This window comes from Tachysurus fulvidraco, chromosome 16 (genome assembly GCF_022655615.1).
Source record: "Tachysurus fulvidraco isolate hzauxx_2018 chromosome 16, HZAU_PFXX_2.0, whole genome shotgun sequence".
NCBI lineage: Eukaryota > Metazoa > Chordata > Actinopteri > Siluriformes > Bagridae > Tachysurus > Tachysurus fulvidraco.
In genome coordinates, this window is record NC_062533.1 from 9,872,351 (window position 1) to 9,889,274 (window position 16,924).

General features: G+C 36.5%; 1 protein-coding gene and 1 long non-coding RNA gene across 7 annotated transcripts in view; one reads left to right on the forward strand and one right to left on the reverse strand.

Annotated features, from left to right (window-relative positions):
- The window catches only part of lrfn2b (leucine rich repeat and fibronectin type III domain containing 2b), a 106,393-nt gene that overhangs the window by 27,420 nt on the left and 62,049 nt on the right, over positions 1 to 16,924 (reverse strand). For 5 of the 6 annotated variants that reach the window (XM_027133236.2, XM_047801984.1, XM_047801985.1 and 2 more), the window contains one exon: positions 2,637 to 2,738. The exons of the other annotated variant lie outside the window; for it this stretch is intronic. The gene's annotated coding sequence lies outside the window, so the exon portion shown is untranslated. The remainder of the gene's footprint in view (positions 1 to 2,636; positions 2,739 to 16,924) is intronic. 6 annotated transcript variants of the gene reach the window in all.
- Positions 12,400 to 16,372, forward strand: LOC113634337. The gene is made up of 4 exons (XR_007138207.1): positions 12,400 to 12,561; positions 12,799 to 12,900; positions 13,902 to 13,969; positions 15,258 to 16,372. It is a non-coding gene; the product is annotated as an uncharacterized LOC113634337 (long non-coding RNA).

The following is a 16,924-nucleotide window of genomic DNA, read 5'->3' on the forward strand; positions in this document are numbered from 1 at the left end:
TAATTGGACCTCCTCATCATTTTTATATATGTCAATAAGCACAGTAGGGTGTTCATTTTTAATTATTTCTTGAAGAACACCTGTCTGAAAGACACAATCCTTATTGTTATTATTATTATTTTTATGTTTTTTCAAAGAAAAGACAGTTTATTAGAGATGCAGTTCTGAGAAACCAACACCCTGAACTGAGAAAGTGTTTGGACAGTTATGACTATTATTACTAATTTTAACCTCATCAGTCTGCATTTGCAGTTGATTTATAGGTCCATATTTTCTGGATTCTTTATGAAATGTACATATATTATCTGGATTCTTTATGAAATGTACATATGCTTAGTTTTATGAAATGTACATATGCTTAAATACAATATAAGATAGCTGAGCATGTTTTAATTACAAAGTGAGTAAAATGTGCTAACCAGACCATTTCTGAGAAAATTCTTAAGTCACATTTTGAATGTACTGTAAACCAGTTTCACTAATAATGCTAGCTAGCTGCAAAGTCATCACTTCTTCGCAAATTTGACCTGTTTAGACTATTACCCAGTTAGCTAACCTAAAATAAAATTAAATGATGTTTATTTCACACTGCATAAAAGCTAATAATCTTAACTGTTAACACAAAGTGTCTTAGCATTAGCTAACAGGAGGTCTGTACCCTTGTTTTGAAATATGCTGCTATTTTTGACAGACTTTCATTTGAACCTTTTCTTCTGTACGGTCATTCTAACTGGCAGTGATTCCTGTTGGGTGCAACACCACCTGTTCTGGTTAAACTGGTGAGATTTTCTTAGCACATCTACTTTATGAAGCTTAAATAACCTTTCCCTTTCCTGTACCAGATCTTTGAACAGTCTGAAGACTCTGCAGTAGGTATTAATTACGGCTATGTCAGAAGTCAGCACTAAAAACCGACAGGTGGAACTCAGCACTAATTAGAGTGAACTGTGCTTTCTTAATGACCACAGACCATAATTAGTTTTCAATCTGAATACACCTCTCACTTACTAGGATTAAACTGTAACATTTTCATTAGCACAGCATGAAAATACTGCATCCTGTAAAGTTTGGCTATCTATATAGTGCTTGTTTTAGACCAATATTACAGGATTTGCTAGACATCTGTACTCACTAGCCTGCTGATGTCTGATCTGTAAAGCACAAATGAATGGATCAGTTTCCACCATTCAACAGCCCAGACCTCTTAGGCTCCAGATCAGCAGGATTTGAAGTGAACAGGGTCAGACAATCCCTTGCAACCCCGAAGAAAAAAAAAAAGGCAAGCTCAGGCTTTCAATAAACGGATTCCTCACAGATTCGTTCTAAAACAGCAGGGCAAATTTGGTCCAAGTAAACCTCAAGACCTGGACTTTTAGGTATCAAAAAAATTGATGGGATTCTGTTCTGTTGAAAGTGCTGAAGTAGAACTGGTATGCCTCTTGTACTTATAAAACCTGGAAACGCTTCCAAAAATCCACTCTCGATACAACGGATCATCACTGCAGGATCTTAAAGCAATATTAGAGTAAATGAAACAAAATAGTCAAGATTAAATAGAGGTCCTAATGGATCATTAGTCTGTAGACTTTCTTTATAATCAAGATGGTTGTGTGAATGGATTTAATACCTTATTTCATGGAGTTTTATGCCAATAACCTGAAAATTAATGGTAGTCCTATACTCTCTCACCAACATGCTTCTTCAGTAGTCATCATACACAAGCTAGCTATTTTTAGTTTAATGACTTTAATGATCAAAATATCTTCATTCCAAATTGGCATAAAAGCAGTGCAGGTTTTAACAACTGTTAAATGCTTTTTTTTAAATTTCTGAATGCTTCTTTTTCACTGCATCTCAGAATATTGTAAATTAGCATTACTGTAATTAAAGTTTATGTATATAAAAATACATTTACCAACAATCTAATAAAAGAAGCTTACAATAGTAAATACACATCACCGACATTCTACTTAAAGCTGCTCATCTGCTCTGACTTGCAAACTAAGCATTTCTCTTGAAACACAGTCAACGTCTTTATGGGAAGCTCAACTTCACTATACATATCATGTAGTTAATACTAAACAAGGATATGAAGTCTTGGAAACAATGATAAGGAAAATCTGATATGGAAAGACACATATAGAATTAAATCCTGGCATGCTATAGAATGCTGACTATAACATTTTGAAACAAATGATATCAATCTAGACGACTAAATATCTAGCTGACCAAAATCTCATTTCTCTCTCACCTGATTGTTTGCTGGTTCACAATGCTGTCTAAAATCTGTCATGCAACTTTTTTTGTCTCCTGAGTAATCTTTTCTATTTAACAAACAAGCAAAAAAATATACAATGCCAAAAACCTTAATCATGCAAGTTGCTCCCATTTTTTAAATTCATGGTTGTTATAATGTGATGCCATTTACTGCAAAGTCAGAGCTTTTTGATTTCTCAACTGAATATTATAAGTTTGTTGAAGATTTTTTTATGTTTTTAAGTAACATAATTCTGGTATAAAAGCACAAGCGTTTGGCTTGATGAATCAGCCCTATACTGCTAAACATCTCATTGCCTGCTGTTTGAGAGCACTGAAAATTTAATTTAAAGAAATTAGACAATGCTCTAGATGTTTACCTGTATTGTACTGCTGCTGTGCCATAGGTTCAGGCTTGTCTTCAAAGACTGCCAATTAAATCCCAATTACCTCCAACCTGCGCTGTAGGATGGATCGCTAACCTTGACAAACGAGAAGAGAGAAATGTCATATCAGTGTTTTATCTGAATAAACATTCTTTACACAATCCCCAATATTGTCAGCCGATGTTCTCTATGATCTCTATCTACTCCAAAAGATCTATATCTTACTTTAGAAATAGGTATGTGACTTAATATTTTTGCTTTTGAAAATCTCAATCTGTCTATTGAGACAATGCTCTAGGCATCAGATATTGAATCTCGAACCCACCACTTCATATTTTATTTTGACCTTCAGTTATAAGCACTTCAATACTTTTGTTCAATCATAACACACTGTTTTGGAATTAACACAAACAGCTTGATTGTGGCTTATGGATTTGAAGGTCTCTGGCAGATTTTGTTTAAGATAATAAAAGCTTTTTTTCATTAACCAAAACTGTTTCATTTCTAAAACTTTGTCGTGTTCCAGGCCTTTCTGGTCCTATGCTGTTTGGGTATGTTCTCTATCAGACTCTAAGGTTGGCTTGGAACACATTTAAATTGGGATCAGCACCAGACAGGACAGACACGCTCTCCAGAGGATGGTGCGATCAGCTGAGTGTACCATTTGCACCGAGCTCCCTGACCTGAGGTCATATACAGCAAGCGGTGCTAGGCCAAGGCCAGAAAGATCCAAACAATGGATTTTTTTTCTCTGTTGCACTCAGGGAAGCACTTCTGCACCTAGAAGGTGAATGAGGAGTAGCTTATTCCAAGAGGCCCTCAACCTGGTGAACACCTAGAGCTTGGACCTCTTTCTGGACTTTTCAAGACTAGACACAAAAACCACTACCATAACCGAACATTTACACATTGCACAATTGCACTACATGTATATGTCCTGCACTTTAACATTTATATATGTCCTGTTTCCTTTTATGTTTATATATATATATATATATATATATATATATATATATATATATATATATATATATATATATATATATATATATATATATATATATATATATATATATATAGTTTCCTTTTATGTTTGTACTCATGCATATCACTGCATCACACTACCTCTGTTCTGAGCCATATGAGGCGTGAGAAAAATGGAAAGCTAGCACTTGTGGGAAGCTAGCTGACCTGTGCCTTATATTTATTCCTATATTTTGTTTATTCTTTACTATTGGCTTTTTTTATTCTTTTAGGACAGTCGCACAAAGCACTTTTGTCGTACTGAACGATTGTGTATGTGAGAAATGAAATTTGAATTTGATTTGAATTTGGATCATGTGGCACATTAACTGCACACAGGTAAACTCTAATGCCATTGTTTTTCCTTTTTTGACTCCATATATTATTTTAGGCACTGGGGTGAACACTTATGCAGCTTTTATAATTTATTTGCAAATAATTTCCCTTTAGTTTGTATACATTCATCAGTTAAGATCATTTCAGTTTCAGGTTGTAACACTATAAATGTGGAAATTAAAGACTAAAGAAAGACTAAAGTTTTGTTCAGATGAAATGTATTAAATCTTAAAATGTTATTTTTATAGTTCATATTGTTATTAAATTGGTTAATTCACTGTTTCATTTAAAACATTTTTGCAATTCACTTTTAATTATATTAAAAAAAAAAGTGTAATTCAATCTAAGCACAGACTTGTTCAGTGACCCATAAATGGCTCTCTAGCAGTCCTGGAATTGGACACACAACCTCTTGGAATCCAGTAAAGAAACGTAACGCTTGAGCTCTAAGTGCAAGTCACGTAGCTTTAATCCATATTTTGATGTAAAATATTCTTTGTTATTTATGTGTGCTCTGTGCAGGTTGTAAATAGTTAAAATTGTGTTCTTACACTTTTGTGAAGCAGAGAGAAAAAAATCCACAACCACTGGGAAACCAGTGAGTCTGCAACAACGGACCGTGTCAGATACTTGATTAATTAGGTGATCAACTGATGTCTCAAGAACACCTCTACTGTATATGTACGCATCATCATAACAGTGACTAAGTGAAATAAAACCTCCCTCAGTTGGTTGTCACTGCATTCAGACTATCATAACATTAAAGGATATGCTTTCTCCCTTCCTTATTAAATTATTGATTATTTGACAATAATTGCCACCAGACACATCTGAAATTGGTACAATATCTGGAACAATAAAATGACACAGTGACCCAAAAGACCTTCAGACATCCAACATGTGATTAAATTAAATTGACATGATTAATGTTCAGCAATGGAGATTCATTGTTTTCTAATGAATTTGATTACAGGGATAAAGAAGCTCAGAATTGATTTTCAGGCACCACGGTCACCCAGGTGGCAAAATGTGAGTATTTAAATCCTGTTTTTTTTTAAAGCTTGGCAAATAAAGGATTGTTGATAAGAGGGTGATTATGAATAACACTGTCAGCTCATGCTGTTTACCGGATCATATTGTAAGATGGAAGTAAGAAAATATGGATTTTTGATTTTAATACCCTCAGATTTTCAAGACATGTAAAAAAAACACAATCCTTTGTATACAAACAACAAAGAGGCTTTGTGATCAAATAAAATTATTACTATCTCAAAAACAATGAATGAAATGAAAACAATGTAGAATTGATTGGCTAGTAAAGCTGTTTCCAGAAAAAAATCAGAAAATATTTATTTGACTGGATATTTCGCATCTGGTTAAGCAAAGCGTACATTATGTTCATTTGATTTGTGCCTAATGACACAGACAAATCACATGAATCTTTAGTGAGGCGTGTTTAAATGGGTCATTTCCTGCCATTAACTCTGATCTGTAGCAGATCCTTATGCATCATCCACATCAGTTACAGAAAATACAGCTCAGATTCACATGCTGGTAAGGAATCCATCTGTTATTTCAATGTGATCACACATTTCTCATTTATCAGTGTCATCTTCACACTTTTAAATCTGGACTAGTTTTTTTTAACACATCAAAGGACCAGAAAAAGGAAAGAAAAGATCATGATGGAAAAAGTAATGTCTAAAATATTACTGCTGGACCCATCCCTCCTACAACATCTTTCAGCTTCTACCATCAGGAAGAAGGTACAGGAGCATCAGAGCCCGCTCCGCTAGACTGCAGAACAGTTTCTTCCCCCAAGCTGTGAGAGCCCTGAACTCAAACCTCCACTGCCACCCCTGAATCTACACAGGCCTCCTGTGACGTGACCCACCTGACTGCCACCAGTCACACTCTCCTCAGCATTAGCACACTGACACTGGCACATCAAAAATGTTTAAATGTTTACATGCTCATGTTGCACACCACATCTTGCACTAGTCTGCTACCAGCTGCTGACCTTGAATGCCTCCTGTTGCACATGTACAATATCAAGGAAGCATTGTAGTCTTCATACATATATTTACTGCTTGAGACTATATTCTTTTGTGTATTTAAATTATAAATGTCTTTTTTAATTGTTTAATGTCTGTATGGATGTTGCACCGTTTGACCTGTGAGACACGACATCTCGTTCCATTGCATGTCTCAACATGTAGCGAAAATGACAAATAAAGAAACTTGACATGACTTGACCTGTGCCAGCTGACACTATTTCCTGCTAATAATAAATGTAAAACAGTATACAGTCCAGGTTAGCTTAAAATAGTACAAGACAACATGTTTTTTGGTATACATTTTGAAGTGGCATGTTGTTATTGGTACTTATAGTTATAATGCGGCAATTGTGTTTAAGGCGGAGGTAAACAAACTGTCATGTGTGCCGACAAATAAAAATACAAATAGTAAAGAAACTGACCAACAGAGAAATGAACTGAACTACTCTCTTAACTGCTATTAACTGGCACTGGAAGCCCGCCCCATAGTAGTAGTTACATTTTAACTAGAGTAAATGTATCTGATAATCAAATAAATAGAAATATGTTCTCAAGAAAAAAAATAAAATAAAAAAACAACCAAGAAGTTGGCTGCATGGATTAGGTTTGAATACATTTGATCTAAGTACCTTATAACTGGCCTTTGGTGATTGTAACAACAGGATATTTTACATTTGCCAACCTTATACAAAGTAACTTACATTTATCAAATTTTTACTGACCAGTTGAGGGTTAAGGGCCTTGTTCAGGGGCCCAAAAGTGTCAGCTTAGTCAACCTGGGATTCAAACTCAGGTCCTTAAATTGGTAATACAACACCTTAACCTCTAGGCTACTACATCCCCAAATACATATTGCATTTTTTTGCAACTCTTTATAGATGATAGCATTGATTATGTCATACCCCACAAGTGCAAGTAAAGATTTAAATGTAGAAAAAGCTTGCCAGCTTGCTAGCTAACAATAGAAGAAAACGGGCAGATGAAATCAATCAAAGATTGCACACAAAGTTACACACAAAGATGAATAAAGCCCCAGGTGTATCCCTCCTTTACCCTGTTCACATGATCACAACCACAGGAGAGGGCTAAAGTCACAGAAGCTTGTATGCTTGTACAGAATATCCTTAATAGACTCACTTCACTTGGTGTATACTATAACATGTCAGTGACGTGACATACGGCTAAGTACGGTGATCCATACTCAGTATTCGTTCTCTGCATTTGACCCATCCAAAGTGCGCACACACACAGCAGTGAACATACACACACAGTGAACACACACCCGGAGCAGTGGGCAGCCATTTATGCTCCGGCGCCAGGGGAGCATTTGGGGGGTTCGGTGCCTTGCTCAAGGGCACCTCAGTCATGGCTGGCCCGAGACTCGAACCCACAACCTTTGGATTACGAGTCAGACTCTCTAACCATTAGGCCACGACTTGCCCCAAGAGGTCTTGTTAAGAATTAGAAAACATCTGAAGCATTATATATTTTAGTACTGGTTAATTAGAATCAAGCACTTGCTGCCCACCTACATGCTGCACGCCATACACACCAGATGGTGTGTGTTCATTGTGAAGACTTTGCTTGCACAGCTGATAAAAAATATGCAGACTGGATTTTAATGTACATACACAAATGTCAGACAAATAGGCTTTCACTGAAGGAGAACATAGCGTAATATGTTTCATCCTCAAAGCCAAAAGCAGCAACCTGCTACAATTTTACTGTTTACTTCAGAGTGCTTGGAAGGAAAAAACAAATTTGCTGTTTTACCGAGAGTTAGCCCACTGTCACTGTCTTACTGTCACTTCAACAGACCATCTGTGTTGTCAGGGCTTTAAAATGTCAATTTTGACTGTTTTGGTACATAAATGTTGAATATTAAATACATTTGGAAAATTGTTAATAACGCTAATATGTGGCATTTCAACAAGGGACTGAGAATGGAATTAACCAAACTTAAATCGCTAGCTAACATCAACAAATACTAATATATAAAGATATTAGACAATTACATGATTGTAAATAGCCATTTGGCTAACATTAAACTAAACTTTCACAGCTCCTAAAATTCAAAATATTAGACACAAAATATTTGCTTCTTTTGCACATCTGTAATCCAAATGCTGAACCTAAACCTAAAGAGCCTAATTTCCAGGGAGAGAAATCTCCATTCCACCGACTGAGAATATGCGCAGCTCCATATGTGCAGCATTTATTATGGTCTCATCTTAGTGGTAACAAAAAGGCCAACCTATGCATTAATAGAAATAGTGATACAGCAATTCCAGCTTCTTACAGATGATAGCAAAAAAAAAAAAAAAAAAAAACAATCAGTGAGTGAGCTGATGCCGAAATATTAAATGAAAATAAAAGGCAACCCCTGGAGATTTTTCTCCTCAGCAGTTGGATTATGCCTTCCTGGAAAGTGTTATTGCTCAAGAGCAAAGGCCAGAGGCGCTTCCTGCACTACTAATAAAGTCTTCCAGCTTCTCGCAAAAGGAATTTTACTTTTAGTAGCCCCAGACCTGCTCTTTAAAGGATGAAGCCAGACTCTCTGCAGTAATTCTAAGATTGACAAATAGACAACTGATCAAATATCTAAGAAAAAACACACAGAAACTCCCAATCAGACATCAGTTTGAATCAAAAACATAAAATAGTGCATTTTACTTTGAACGATACTTTGAATTTATATGCGCTATCTTGCCACAGTGTTTGAGGTTGTATGATTAATTTGATTTTAGATAAATATTAGGTTTCCTTTAAAAATGAAGATGATGAAGAATCCTGATATCCTTGTATTATACACTATGTAGATGCACGATAGTCTCTTTCAACACAATCATGTCTGAGTTACCTTTTTAAGTTTTTTATATGAATATAAAAACTCTAATAAATTGCTAATGCTGTGTGTACTAAGGCACATCAAGGACAGTGACATTGAAGTTCTCCCAAAATTTAAGTAAAAATAGAGTGGGTTGATCAAAAACCCTTACTCACTCCAATGATCATCAGAAGACCAACAGTGGCCTGCATTTTCTTCCCCTAAAATAACTACTATCATGGATAGTCATACCCAATAACCCAACGGCTTAAGCACTAAAAGCTTCTCCATGATATTATGAGGCCAATTTACCTTAAAAACATCACATACCTGTGACAACTCTGAAGTGGTAGGACATACTTTCATTTCTATATAACACAAACCTTTGGGTTTTACTGAGCAAGAGTTCTAACAGATTCAGGTAGCTGAAGGATGCTGCCAGATGCCTTGTTGGGTTTGAGAAGCCTTCAGAAGTTTGGATGCTGCATAGTAATGAACTGTATATGGTATTTCAATAATGTAAAGTGATTGTTGGTCAAATCTCCAGCAGATTTAGGATAGTGTTTGATTGAGATAGTTCTCTATAGGATTAATTAACAGAGGGCAAGATGGTAACAGAAACTGATTTCTGAACTTTATTTAGTACTTTATTGCTGCAGATTACATACACATGTCCACACTGTATTATATTCTACAATAATGGCATGTTTGCTAAATTCATTGTAGTGTGCACATTACAGTTTATATAATGTTCTCTGACAAGTGAAATAAAACGTTTCAGTAGTTCTCAGAGTTAAAGTATTAAGAATTAAAATAATCGGAAATGAAGCCAAAAAACGAAACACAGTGTGATAGCATCACATACAAGATTAAATCCATATTGGTGGTACATTTCTAGACAGACTTTTTTATTTTCCTACATGGATTAAAATCCAAGGGAAAAAAAACTATAAACCCTTCCCTGAAATAAAGCAGTAACCTTCATTTATAATGTGATTCTTTACAGTAGCATTAAATTAGGCCTTGGGAGCAGGATGCAAAAGCTTTTTCATATATAAATCAATTCCAAGGACAATTCTCGAATACAGATAAGTACTATTAACAATGTCTTAATCCTTGATATAGAATAAGACTACAGAAGGTGTCTTTAAATTTTGCCTTAAATGTTCAAGCCCTTACTCAGGATCAGTTCTGGCCTAGTTAGTGGAGGCGTGTCAACCCAGATTTTTCTGCACTTTTTACATCAAGAAGGAAAAAATAATAATAATGATTTTATAAAGTTTCATGAGAAGCACATTTAAAATGAGCAATATATCAGCTTATAGGTTTACAGAGTTTTAAACTCATAAAATTCTGATTACTGCATTGCAACTGTGTGTATTTCTTCAGACATTAAATGAACTCCATCCATCTTCTCCACAGTCCACAATGTTCCTGACCAAAATGACAAATGACAAATAACAAGTTTGTGGGAGTGGATCACTTTCTTGCATGGTTTAGTCACACTCATGTTTACTTTAAGTGAACGATAGAGTTCTCTTCTTACATGTACCAAAAATCGGCTTTCTGGACTACACATTGTGTAACCCAGCTTTCACACATGAACAGATTCAAAGCAAAGCCAGCCTTTGAAAGACACATATTTGAATAAGGATAAGCACCATGGAGTCAGGAATATTTATAAAAGGATCAGATCCATGGACAGATACAGTCATATACAGCTCAATATCACTATATAGAGACATTCATATAAGCTTCTGCACTGTAAACTGAGACACCTTGAGCTGCAGTACTGACATACTAACACATAAGAAACATCAGTCCTAGTGTCTGACCATTATGCAACTGAGGATGAAGACAGAAGAGCATGATTTGAACTGTAGCTGAAATAGACTCCATGTGTGTCAATTGATCTATGTTGAGCTGCCCATGACTATCATTTAAACCTACCACTCACTAAAACTGCTTTCAGAGTCCAGGGTCCAGACACTTACCTCTCACAATCTCAATTTTTCTGTTTCCAATACGATAACAATTTTTAATGCCTCGGAGCTGTTAACATCTTTGGGTAGACCGATACACGAGAGAACTGTCTTATAGGCTTTTTTGTTCCCCTTGACTTCCTAGTATTGATTTTGGACTGTTGAATGCAGAACAATTTCAGCCCTTTATTACCCCCTTTCCTGACATGAAGCCAATGGTTGGGATGGAGTGCCACTCTATCTTTTTTCTTAGTGATTTGATACTAGGGCAATTTCAACAGAATGACATAAAACAACAATCAGGATAGATCATGTCTTTTATATTTATATACCTTACAGATGTGCCTGACATTACAACAACGTTTATCATTCAAAGCCAAAAATTCTTTTGATATTACCAAAATATTTCTCTTTCGCATCACTGAGTGCTTTCTATGTATTTAATTTGTCTCTCTATGAGGTAAGGATAGAAGCATAAGATGCAAGGATTGAGGAATCAAGGTGAAGTATATATTCTTGAAGGAGTCATTTTTGTGCACTGGATCACTTTTAAGTCATATTGTTTGAAACTGCACGACAGTTTAATCTCCCGTTACAGGCCACAGCGAGTCTGCAAATCAGTGCCCATCACAATTTGATTGCAAACTGGACAGACTTCAATAAAAGCAATGGAGCGTGTTCATCGCATATACTGTAGATGATTTTTCCCCAAGACTAAACTCAGCACTTGACTACTAATAGGAGCTTTTATTTCAGACACATCTAAAAAAATTTCAGGATTATTTTTTTATTGATTGTTTGTAGTTCTTATTTCTGCATCATTAACCAGACCTTTATTTAAACTGTAGGCTTCTGTGCCATTCTACAATAAAAATGACTTCTATGTAGGAAGTGCATTTTTGACCTTACGCTCTCTTTGTTTCTTGATTCCTCTAAGAATGAACTGAATGCATGAATACATCCATGAAGATAGCTTCAACAGAATCCCGGGTCACAGACCTTAGCATCAAGGCAGCAATGAGTCATTAGAATATTAGGAAGCATTGTTTATATTCTTTCTATCTTTTAAAGAGTATTGTCATTAAATTATCAAGATTTTGCTAGATTTCACTTTAAGGTTTAGGATTACATCTTGGTAACTTGGGATTGCACCTTTGTGACTGTTACTTGGTGCTGCTTTACTGTAGATCCAAATTTGGTTAATTTCAGAATTTGGCTTCTGCATTCTGCTGATTTGTATTTTACTTGCTTCACTTTTAATACTCTTAATAAACCCTTTGCATATGGATCAACACATCCCTGTTGTGTCAGCATTGTAACTACTATCTTTGCATGTTACAGTATACTAGTTAATGTCAGGATCCAGCCCAGACTTTTGGCCATGTGCGTTTGTTTGTTCTGTGTCATGTGTCTGCCCCGCCCTTGTTTGCTCCTCCCCATCTCTGCACACCTGTTCCTTATGTGGTTAATTGTTGTGTCTATTTAGCCGTTGCCTATGGCAGTGTGGAATCCTTGTCGTCTTGTGTTCCAACTTTTGTCATCTCTTGTCATGTCTGTTGTCTTGTCTCTGTTCCTGTTTTGTGTCTTTTATTTAATCAACCAGTTTATTTTACACTATCCTGCATTTGGGTCTGTTTTATCATCGCATTGCTGACAGTTAATGCAAGTTGCAAAAATAATATAGCATGATTTAGGTATTTCGTTTAAAATAGCATCTGTTTAAAGATTTCTTATACCTCCCAGTTAGTAGTATTTCTTGAACTATTCAGTCACAGTTTTAATGAAAATTCTTTTTCTCACATATGTTCATAACCCTTCTCATGCACTTATCTCTATTTTGCTGTCATGTAGACAACTTGAGTTGTTGTCATAGTGATAAAATAACCTTATCCCCATCCCAGCACCTGACGTCACTACTTCTTTGGTTCCAGTCCAGCAGGTTTCAAAGCTAAATTTGCCGGCTGAGAACCAGTGAAAAAGCGTGGAACGGGTCAAGATTAGACACCTGCTCCAGCTCTGTGTCAAAGGGAAAGGTAGGTGTGTGTGTGTGTGTGTGTGTGTGTGTGTGTGTGTGTGTGTGTGTGTGTGTGTGTGTGTGTGTGTGTGTGTGTGTGTGAGATACTGCAAAGAATCAGGTGTCACTCACAGGGAAATAGATGGTAATAATTAGGTGTCCCTTTGGATCACTCTGTTGCGTTTCTTAGACTTTGCTGCTGGATTCATGTAGTAGAAAAAACACTCCTCCTACACCAACACAAATACTCAGTCGATATTATAGATTTACAATTAGCCAGGTCCTGTAGCTTTCTCAGCTTTAGGCATTCTGTTGATATCTCCATGCAACACCAGGTTCATTCCAAAAATAGGAGAACAGTTGTGCACCTGTGACAGCAAAAGTTGTTAGTCTTGGAATAAATAATATTTTTATTTTAGCGCCATTGTCACAGCCAAGGTCACTCACAAAGTAAAAAAAAGAATGTTAAGGAAAAGGAGGAGATGATGCAAAGGGAAAAAACTGCACTCAGAATAAGATGAACTCAAGGTTTAATGTGAATGATTTCTGTTTCACTCAAAATTGAGGTTAAATTAAAGGGATAAATATAAAGTAATAGTTAATTTTGTTTCATATAATTATGTAGTTGAACTTTATTTGCAAACCTTAGAAGCCTCAGTCAATATAAATAAAGCAGGTAGGCTGAGGTTTGGGATGGAGAACCTGGAAATTATTAGGCAGGAATCCAGGAAATTATTTGCTCACACTGGACTTTAGCTCTGTGTCATAATGCTCACAGTCGCAAAAATAACTTAGCTAGCACACTAATTTACGACATTCTTGCAAATATCTGATCCCATCAGTACCATCAACAACCACATGAACGCTGGAAAGCTCAGAAACGGATTCTGGAGGGAGTGAGATGCTAACATCACCCTTTTCCAAGACTCTTTTGTATGATTTCTGACACCATTGGCTAAAATTTACTAAATAGGATTTGTTATCTCACATCTGACTTATTTCCCCTCTTCAATCTGACAGGAATTAGAATGAGGGATAAGTTCAGGACAAGCTGTAAGTGAAATATGGCATCATGCAGACTCATTCAGGTAATAATGTGTGAGGTTTTACATGTGATACCAAAGGCATTATTTTACTCAAATGACTACAAAATATTTCTTAAATAATTTATATCACTTATTTACTGGTATAACACTCAAAATAACACCATAAAAAACTTTTGTACTGTCTGTCTTTCTTTCTTTTAAAAATGTGTTACAACAGTCAGAAAGTATAAGCATGCGACCTAAAATATACAAATATATATTTTCTGCACTATAAGGCGCACCGGATTATAAGGCGCAGACTCAATTACAGGGTCTATTTCTGTACTTAACCCATACATAAGGCGCACCGTATTATAAGGCGCATGCTAAAACATACGGTCTACAAAAAAGGTAACCGAAGCAAAACAGTGTTTAGTTGAACTTTATTCTACTATTTAACAACACACACATTATTTTTTAATCAATCTTCTCCCACAAATCCATCAAAGTCCTCATCTACTGTGTCTTCTTAACTTGGCGCAGTACATTTTCTTTCTTCCTCCACTTCCGAACCATAGCTACATTGATGCTGAATACTTTCAGCTGCTCTATTCCCATTACAACCGGGTAACTGATAGCCTGTAGTTTGAATTGTGCCTCGTAAGCATCTGATTTTTATTGGCGGATGGCAAACCAACTTAAGGTGCATTTACCGCCACCTACTGGACTGGAGTGTGGAGCGCATAATGGTTAGGAAGAAACAAATGTTGTTTTGCAACATACCGGTAGTATACCTACCGGAGGCGTGGCGGAGGTAAGTGTACGTACTGTACGTATTACGTAATGTACGTATTACGTAATGTCCTCTGATTGGTTTATCGCTGCCAGCCCTGTGTCAGCGGGAAATGGTCCCACAGTCAATCAAGCGGAGCGCTTACCAAAGTCACACAACATTTTGACAGATTTTTGGAACTCGGTGCACACATAAGGCGCACCGGATTATTAGGCGCACGTCCGATTTTTGAGAAAATGTAAGGCTCTTAGGTGCGCCTTATAGTGCGGAAAATACTGTACTACAGAGGATAATATGGTTAAATTGATACAAATTTTCATATCTAAATATTTTAATTGCTAAAATTAAGTAATTTCATGCTAAATGTTGATTTATTACATAAATAAATCTGCCATAATCTCAGTACATTTGCTGGTTATATGCAGACATGCATACTATATGCTATACTTATATACTATATGTAATTTCCATCCCAAACATTTCTCTGTCAAGACACCAGAGGGTCACCACCCCTGAATCCTAAACATTTTTTCTGTTGTCATTCTCATTTCCTGTCAGGTAACCACATGGTCTCCACATGGACCTAGAACCTGATGCAAAACCTTGCATTGTCCTCTGAGTTCTGAGTTGTTTGTTCTGGACAGCATTGACGTGTATGACCTTTCTTGCCTCGCCCTGTCTTTGCTTTTGCATAGCCCTTTGGATTTGATAATATATCTGATTTCTATTATTCTGATCATGCCCTGTTCTGTGATTACATTTTTTGATTATGTTTGGGATTGGAAATTTCCAGAACTTTATTAATGAATGTTTTGTCCCTGCCATTGCTATTGATAAATCTTAAGCAAAGGGATCCATATAACATGTCTAATAGCCTTTTGGTCCAAACGGCTTTGACTTGGATTGTAGATGTGTCTCCTTTTCTCAAAAGTGTCTCTATTGCCTGGGGGGTCAGCTGGTTGGAATTCTTGCTTGGCATCTCTAGCAAATTTCCTCAACATTGGTAGAAATCATCTGGGTGTGTGTTCTTGGTGAATCCTTTAACATTCGAATACTCAACCAAACATCTGTCATGTTTGATATGGAATTACCAGAAGTCTTCACCTATCCAGAATCTGGGCAAGATGCTAAAGAGAGACTTTCACTAAACCAAGATACACCATCCACAGCAGATAATCTTTTGTACTTTGGCTGCAGAAAGCAAATGGATTTAGTGGCTATTAACACCCTTTTTCAGACAAGGCCTAAAAAAAAAACTCCAATCTGAGTTGGCATACAGGAATGACTCATTCTCTTTCAGTCTGCTCAGAGTCTGGAAACCTTGTCAAAATTCCCTCTCCAGTCCCAGAAACCCAACCATAATGGTAGACACAGAATCCAGGAGCATCATAAGAGATTCTGTTGTTGTATTGCTGGAATAAAGGGCAACTTGCACTCCGAGGGCTTAAAACAATACATGTAATCAGGTGAGCCAATCGAAAATAAACATAATACTCTTCCCATAAAGCTTTCATGGTGTTCCGAGTCCCATGTGTTTCCCTGCACTAGGTTACTCTGGGGCAGCTGGTAATTTCATGGATGAAACTATGGCTCAATTACCTTATATCCCTCTTGTCCCTCTCAAAGGCTACTTGACAGCACCCCTTCAGAAGTTTAAAAAAATCGAAAATGCACACAAGCATATCGCATGTTGAAATGCTCTCATTGATGATAACAAAATCTCTAAGCAGCCCCCTTATTTTATATTCACCATAGATCTGCAGATATCCTGGAAACAAAGTGAGCTAATCACCTGCGGATAAATCTTGTTATAATAACTGACCTTCTCTATCATGGCTCTAGGTCCATACTGAAATCCACTTGCCCTTGGGTTCGCACCATAGACCCCCTGGCTGTTACTATGCCCCTAGGGTTAATGCTTACTCATTGTCACTTCCAGAAAACAAAGTTATGGAACAGTACTGTATATCTTTGAGGCACTAAAACAGACTTACATTTTACCTCAACCTTACCAGCTGCAGCTAGCTTCTTCTTTGTAGGGAAAAAAGATGGCAGACTTTCACCCTGTATAGACTATCAAGGTCTAAATGCAGTCAAGTACCGCTACCCCTTCCATGAGTTCATGACCACTGAGTTGTGAGCTGCTTATAAGCATCATAGAAGCTGATTTATCTCCAGATCACTATAAGTATTATTTAGTATGTCATATGACATTACCAGGTATA